An 8,539-nucleotide genomic window follows, 5' to 3' on the forward strand; every position below is an offset into this window, starting at 1 on the left:
ATAATAAGTAAATGGGGAGGGGGACAATATCCTATAAAACTACAATGTCCTTATTACACCTAAGAAAATTATACCAGCAAACAAAAAAATATACTGACTTAAAGTATGCCGTGTGTGTTTAACCAGAATCCAACCAAGGGTCATTCCCCCCCCCCCCCGCCCCTCTGATATTGACTCTTTTAGGATAGAAGCTAGAAGCCTTGTAAAATGTTCTGTTTTCAGTATTTGATTTTTTTATTTCATAGAGTCATTTAACTTGTTTCTCTATATTCCCAGTGAACTGTACGCTAAGTCTAGATGTTAGAATCTAAAGACTTGATTCAAGTGAAACATTTTTTAGGGGAAAAAAAAATACTTCAAATGATATTATTCACTTCATATTGCTTCACTTCATGTCAGAAGGTGTATAATATCAAGTTGTCCCACTTTTAATAAAATTAAGTTTGATCCGTTGGTTAAAGTAGTAGCCGCTAGATTTCATTATAAACTTAACACTTTACAGTATAGTAAGTAAAAAAGTACTAATATTAACATTACAGTAATATTTGTAAGTGATATGGGTGATATTCTGGTACTGTGAGACTGGCCTGATTCCTGCAACCTGGAGAGACAGACTTTTGAGACTTAACTGGAATAGTTTAGAAGTTTTTTTGTTTTGTTTTTTAAATATTTTTAGTTGTAGATGGATACAATACCTTTATTTTGCTTAACTTTTTATGTGGTGCCGGGGATCAAACCCAGTGTTCCACGTGTGCTGCGCAAGCGTTTTACCACTGAGACACAAACCCAGCCCCAGAAATGGTTTTTGATTTGGAAAAAGAACAGTGGATGAGGATTCCAAAAACATGGATTTGAGTCCCAACTCTACCATGTGATCTCAAGTAACTTCTAAACCTGTTTGAAGATGATACTTTAAAGAGTGATGAGATTAAATCTTTTGAAAGAATTTGAAAAATCTTTAAAGTACCATATAAATGTAAAGAATCATTAGACTGAGTTAAGACTTTTCAGTCTGTAATATATGATAATGCCTGTGTACTGAATGCTACCAGTGCTATCAGGATAATTATCTCATACTAGTGGTTCGTATTAAGCATGATACATAGAAGAAATAAAAATATTATTTACTGAACCAAATAGCATATCATAAGGAGATCCAGAGAACCAAGTCCCCAGTTACTAAAGACCGTGAGAAAGACTTCTCAGGAAAAAATATGTCAGATGGAATGTAGTCTTAACAGTTCCAAATGTGATTCCAGATATCCAGATATGACCCATTTCCCCTAATGTATGTCTTATTCCTCCCTTCCTCACCCCTGAAAGTCAATTTGATGAGCCCAACCTAAATCTATCCTAAGATTGGGAGCCATCACGGCACAAAGTTCTGAAAAATTAGATTGCTATTTGGACTGACCATACTCTGAGGGCTAATCTTGTTCGGAATTCCTGCCCATGCTCTAAACTCACCCATGCCTAGCTCTCCTTGACCAGATAACAACCCTCCCTAAAACTTTAGCAGCCCCTCATAAATTCTGATGTTGGAATCTCAATGTAATCCCTACCTTGAAATGTTAAGCCATGTAGATAATTAACTTGCTATCTCCCTTTATATTATGCTTGTCAGAACCCTGTTAGCTGTAAATTCCCAAGACAACCTCCTTTGTAACTTTTTGTGCTATAAAACCTTTTTCCTGGAGTACTGGGGGTCTGTTCTCAGGCTCTGCAATTTTGGGTGAGACAGTCGCTGGCCAGCTCACTTGTATATACAATATAAGCTTGCTTTAATTTGGTTTAAAATTGGAGTTGGTGGTCTTTTCTTTGCATCGGGTTCAACAAACTAACTTACCCTGAAGCTTATAGGAGTGCCCCCTTCATTGTCTTTCCCCTAGCCTGTACACTGCTTCACTTCCTATTGTCTGAAGCTTGGATGTAGGGCTGATGATGAGCCATCTTCCACTATGAAGAAAAAAGCAACATCACAAAAAATGGTGGAGCAGGAAAGGAAGCGCCCTACACCTCTGGACTGTTCGCCTGGTTGGACTGTTAAATGACAAAGACAGCTTGTTAAGTCACTCTTTTTCAGTCTGTGTTAAGGAAGCTATACCAATATTGTCATTTCCCAGTCTTTTTTGCAGTAAATGTGCAGGCACAGACCTGGAATTTGCCCATTTAACTCACCCATTGCAGAGATGTGATTGCTGAAGGAGTTCCAGAAGTTCAGATTGTTAGCAGTGTCAGCAACATGCCCTCACTGGACCAGTTCTGAGGCCCAAATTTAGTGGATATATAGACCACATACCCCATACCTATTTCTCCACCCCTCCTGGCAATCATGTGTGCAAGAATTCCAACCCTTTAGTAACCTCTGTCTTAATTCAGCCACAGAATCTGTTTATTTGCAAGCCAAAAATTGACAACCATAGCACTCTTTACCGTCTCACAATGCCCAACTGTACTAACCTTCTTTCAGGTCCTGAAGAGTGCCACAGTCTTTCTCACCTCAGGGCCTTCCCAAGCATAAAACACACTTGCATGCGAGTATGCACACCCATGTACAACCCATCTCATGTTTAATTCCTTCATTTTAATTCTTAGTTGCCGCAGTCTGGCTGGGCACAAAATCACGAGCCACCACACAGCTTGTAGATTCAAACAGCAACTCTTTATTCCCGAACTCACACCAGCCGTCTACAATCTGGGGAAATCCACGTTCTCTGCCCAAATCCACCCCCCACTGGGCTTCTGTCTCCCAAAAAATACTGTCTGAATCCCGTGAGAACTCAAGGGGAACTCAGGCAGCAGGATACGCCCTATTCCCAGCAGGAATAACCTTAAACCTGGATTGTCCTAAACCGGGAACGCCCTAAACCCGGATTATCCTAAACCAGGAACACCCTAAACCCGGATCTGCCCTGGTCCTTGAGCAAGGTTACCTACATGCAATGTCACTGCAAAATGTCCTATTTCCACGAGTCCTTCCACTAAGCAACATGGGGTACGCTGGCAAGGAAATTGTCATACCTACTTGGCTAATGGCTCCCAGCACTTAGTAAACTAAGGCCCCACTAATGACCCTATTCAAAGAGACCTTCTCAGGCTGGGGTTGTGGCTCAGTAGTAAACAGCTTACCTAGCACTAGAGCGCTTGTCTAGTATGTGTGAGGCACTGAGTTCAATCTTCAGCACCACATAAAAATAAATAAATAAAATAAAGGTATTTCATCCATCTACAACTAAAGAAAAAGAGAGGCCTTCTCAGAATGCTCCATCTACACTAGGGTCCAAGTGAAATTTTATAGGAAAACAGTCTTTAATCTTTATAACACATAATGATTTGCAATTATTTCTTATTGTTGTCATTATTTCACTCATTTAGTATTTCTTACCTATTAGGTATACATTCATATCAATGGTTTAATCACTGTATCCAGAACTTAGCATAGAACTTTCCCTGTTTTTTTAAATTTATGAAAGTACTTGTTTCTGTATATGACACTAACAGCTTTCACAGTCAATTATTATAGCAATTTTCACTGCAATAATGAAAATTAACTGGCAACATATAAAACATATAAAGATATTTCTCATCTCAAGTAGACTCTAGATTTTTACCTAAACAGGAAATGAGTATGTGGATATTAACAATAAATATTAAAAAGTCTTTGATTGTATTAATAGTTACATTTGATAGATATAATTATACCCATGAGTTCACATAATTATTAATCATATACAAGTTTTGGGATTTCAAATACAAAGCTGAATAGTTTATTTTGGCCAAATACAGAGATAAAAGCTTAATTTTGTGACACATGACCCCATACCAGTTCTGAATATGCAATTTTTTTGTAGTAAGGCTTGAACAAAGGGTGCTTAACCACTGAGCATCATCCCCAACCCTTTTATTTACTTATTTATTTTATTTTGAGACAGCATCTTACTAAGTTGCTTAGAGTCTTACTAAGTTGCTGAGGCTGTCTTTGAACTTACAGTTATCCTGCCTCTACCTCTGAAATCACTGGGATTACAGGCATGTGCCACAGCACCCAGCCCAGATACACAACTTTGTGTGTTTGCGTGTGTGTGTGTGTGGTGCTGGGGATTGAGCCAAATACACAACTTTTAAGATAGGAAAGACAACTAACGAAAAGTAAATCTCTTTCACATCACTGTCAGCTAATGATCTGGTTCTCTTGAGCACTGTTACCATTTTTTTCTTTCTGTACTGGGGACTTCATGCATGTTAACCATGTGCTCTACACACCACAACCCCACCAGTTTCTGTTATATCCTTCAGAGATCTGAATATGTTCTACCATTTGCATCATGTATATGCAAGCAAATATGTATATATAGAAGCAATTGTTTCTGTGGAAAATTGTAGATTACTATTCATATTGTGATGTTGCTAGCTTTGTTGTGTCACAATATCTTTCATTTGACAATAAATGCAATATTCAATGTTTATTAAAATATAAAATTGGTACAGAAAATGGTGATAAAAGTACAGTTCAATGTGAGCATCTCCAGGTAACCATAATTCATAACAGAACATTATTTCATTCATGCTCTCTCCAAATAACTCAAAGATAATCATCACCCTAGTTTCAAACTCCTTAAAATGCTTTTCCTGGCTTTCAATACTAAATATATATAATTATGTAACACATATTTTTAGTATTTAGCTTATTTTGCTCACAGTATGTTTTTTGTAATAAAAGTCACTGCAACTAATTCATAGTCACTGATGAGTAGTATTCCATTTTATTAAAAAACCATAATTTATTACTCCATTTAATCCTGATGTCAAAGATCATTGAAGTCGTGGCCTGTTTGGAGCTACTACAAATAATTCTACTGTTTTGTATATTCCATTGGAGATATGTATAGGAATAGAATTGGTGGGTCAAGGGATGGACCTATGTTCAACTTTAGTAAATAATGTCAATTTTCCTGAATTATTTGTACAGTTTACATTCCTGCTAGCAATGTGTAAGAGTTCCAGTACTTCCTCATGCTCACTGCCACTTGCTAGGAGTAGTTATTTTAATTTTAGCCATCTCATAGTTGTGTAATGGGATGTCATTGAGGTTTCAATTTGCATAGTATGAATAGCTAGTGATATTGAGCTTCATAATTTAGTGGCTATTTAAGCATATTCCTTTGTAAAGTGCTCATTTTTCTATTGGGTTTACTATATTCACTTCTTAAATTTATTATATGATTATTGAAATATGTAAAAGTAGAAGACTTGTCTAATAAATCCCCCACATACTCATCATTTTACTTTAACAATGGTCAATACAAAGCTAATCTACTTTACCTCTATACATATCTACTTTTCCTCTTCTCCCTGGGATTGTTTTGAAGGAAAATCCAAACATGGCATTATTATATCCATAATACTTCATTGTTCCCCTTTAAAAGTAATCTGTATCGCCAGGTACATGCCGATAATCTGACTCAGGAGGACCACAGGTTCAAGGCCAGCCTGGGCAACTAAACAAGACTCTGTCTCAAAATAATAATAATAAAATAGGGCTGGGGATATATCTCTGAATAGTAGAGCACCCCTAGGTTCAACGCCCAGTACTGAAAAAAAAAAGATTAATGAAAGGATAAAGGGATGGATAAATAAATTGATGGGTATAAACAGAAACTTGGTGGTGGCATTCAAGGTTCACTCTAAATTCCTTCAATTTTCCTGTATGTTTGAATTTTCTTAATATAATGTCAAGGGAAAAATGCCATCTTCTCCACTTATAAAGTTCTGTTATGGCTAGTAGTATATCTCAGTGGAAAAAGGTTTATCTAGGATGCATGTAATCCTAGGTTTGATCCCTAACAATGCAAAACAAAACAAAACAAAAACAAAAATACCTAAAAGTTTAATAAATATTTTCTTTTTTTTGTTTATGTTTGGAGTTGGTTGGTTTGATTGAGTCCAAATTAAGGTGACATGTGACATTGAGGTAATATGTCTCTTTGTTACTTTCTTGATTCTCTTGTCACTTTGGAGATATAATAGTTCACAGTGCAGGCAAGAGATACTTAGACCTAGGATCAAATTCTTTCACCAGAGCCAGCAGCAGAACTCTCATTCAGCTGTTGATGCTACAGTAGGTCATTGTGATCCAAGAGGCTTTGGCCATTAAGAGATCTCAATTTGGACTGAATTGCCAGATTCGTGGGACCACAATAGACCTCCAGGAGCCGAATCCAATGCAATCACACAAGAGTCTTTATTGCAAGCTCCAGCCTGGACTCACAACCATTTCCTACTCAGCCATCCCAGGGAATGAGTCTCGGTCCTTTGTTCCGTGAGATTTTATAAGTTTTGGGGGATACTCTATGCTTCACAACATCACACAGCAAATCATTCCATACCACGAGAAAATCAAACAACAACTCTTAACATTGATCAGCACATTCACTGGCGGGAACAAGTTGGGTAGGGGTGATTGGTTAGTACAAGAGGGGGATTCCTTTGAACTGATTAGTTTAGGCCACAAGGGCTGTACATGCTAAACTATATGGTTTCCCAACATGTTATCAACCACCATAAACTACTGGGGGGGGTGTCATCTGGCATCCCAGGTATTTTCCCTGTCTCATGCTGATTGGTGGTTGCTAGGGGGTTGTTAGGGGTCCTCACCTAGCCTAACTGAGTCAGGGACACCTGGCACTGCAGATCTCTCCTGTTATTTGTAGACAAACAACTCAACCTCAGTGTGCATATGTGCTTAGAAGTGCTCTGTGGGTTTTTCCAAGGACAAGGGTCATGCCCCCTTCCTTAGACAGGCTTTGCTCTGAGGTAGAGGCTGGTTTCTCAAAAATGGAGTCACAGCAGTTTCTCAGGACCCATACATGCCAACAGGGCCCAAGATATTTTGTCTCAGAGCAAAGATAAAGCTGGAATTATTTAGCTATTCCCCAAATTTGCTTCTCAGGGGCTAACCCTGGAACTAAGAAGGAAAAAGAATGCTGCACAGACTTGGAAGAATCTCTCTCCGTACTTAGATTTTTTTCTTACCAAGCTAGATTGTTCACTGGCCCTTGGTTGTCCCAATGGACAGAGGGTAAGGAAGCTTCAGATTACAGGACCCTCACTTAAAAAGCCCATTTCTAAGGCCAATTGTGCTCTCCTTGGTGGGCATGGGAAGGAAGTAGCAGCTTCAGGTGCACAGGAGTCATAGAGCTCTGTGGCAGCCAGAGCATCACTCCGTATTTCCTAGTGGTTGTTTTAAAGCACTACTACCAGGCCTCAACATCCTCCTGTGGGGGAGGACCAGGGACTTTGAGGACTGGCTTGAGGTGAACCTGTGACCCTGTGGAGGGAGCTCAAAGGGTTAGAGTCCCAAAGGGCTTGCCCTTAGGCAAGAAGCATCATCAGTGCAAGGAAATGCTGAGGAAGTTAAAACACATGGAATTACCAATAATTTAGTTAAGAGGCTGAAAGATTTTCTGAACTCTTAATATTCATAAAATTTTAATCAACCATGTTATAAAAATTATCTTTTCTTTATGGAAATTGATACAATAAAATTATTGCCTTATGAAGAGGCAATCAAAATATGCAGCCAAATATATAATAGAGCTCTATCACTATTGATGATAATATTATTTTTCTAGCCAGTTGTGGTGGTGCATGCCTGTAATCCCAGCTATTCAGGAAACTGAGGTAAGAGGATCACCAGTTTCAGGCCAGCCTGGGTAATCTAGCAAGACCCTGTCTCTAAACAAAAAATTAAAAAACAGCTCAGAGGATAGTTCAGTGGTAGAGAATTCCTGGGTTCAATCCCTAGTACCCCCCCCCCAAAAAAAAAGAGTTATTTTTTTAGTGATGTTTGTAGTATTTGTCAGCTTTTAAAATTTTATGATTTGTGTGACTTTTTAATTCCAAATATTTACTTTTGTACTTAAATTTGAACTCATTGATTTGTGTGTATATGCATATGTGTGCACTAGAGATTGAACCCAGAGCCTTGTCCATTCTAAGTATGCTATCTACCACTGAGCTACACCCTTAACCCCATATCCTTTTTCTTTTCTTTACTTTTTTTTAGACTGGGGATTGAACCTAGAGGTGCTTTATCACTGAGCCACATCCCAGCCCTTTTTATTTTTTTATTTTGAAGCAGGGTCACAGTAAATTGCTTAGGGCCTTCCTAAATTGCTGATGCTGGCCTCAAAATTGTAATCTTCCTGCCTCAGCCTCCTAAATTACTAGGATTATAATAAGCACATACATACCACTGCACAAGGCTTTTTTTTTTTTTATCTGAGACAGGGTTTCACTATGTTGGGAAGGCTGGTCTTGAACTTGCAGTCTTCCTAACTCAGCCTCTCGAGTTCCTGAATTCTAGGCATGGAACCTCACACCATTCAAAATAACAGAAAGCACTCAAACACATACTTGTGCACCAATGTCCACAGTGGTATTATTCACAGTAACCAAAAATATTAACAACCCAAGAGAACTAGGAATATTAAGAGAGGTTCATTGTGTTTGAGCAGAAGTCTCAAACAGATAATAAGGA

This window comes from Marmota monax, unplaced genomic scaffold (assembly GCF_021218885.2).
Source record: "Marmota monax isolate L192 unplaced genomic scaffold, Marmota_monax_Labrador192_F-V1.1 WCK01_AAM20220418_F8-fsc00090, whole genome shotgun sequence".
In the NCBI taxonomy this organism is placed as follows: domain Eukaryota; kingdom Metazoa; phylum Chordata; class Mammalia; order Rodentia; family Sciuridae; genus Marmota; species Marmota monax.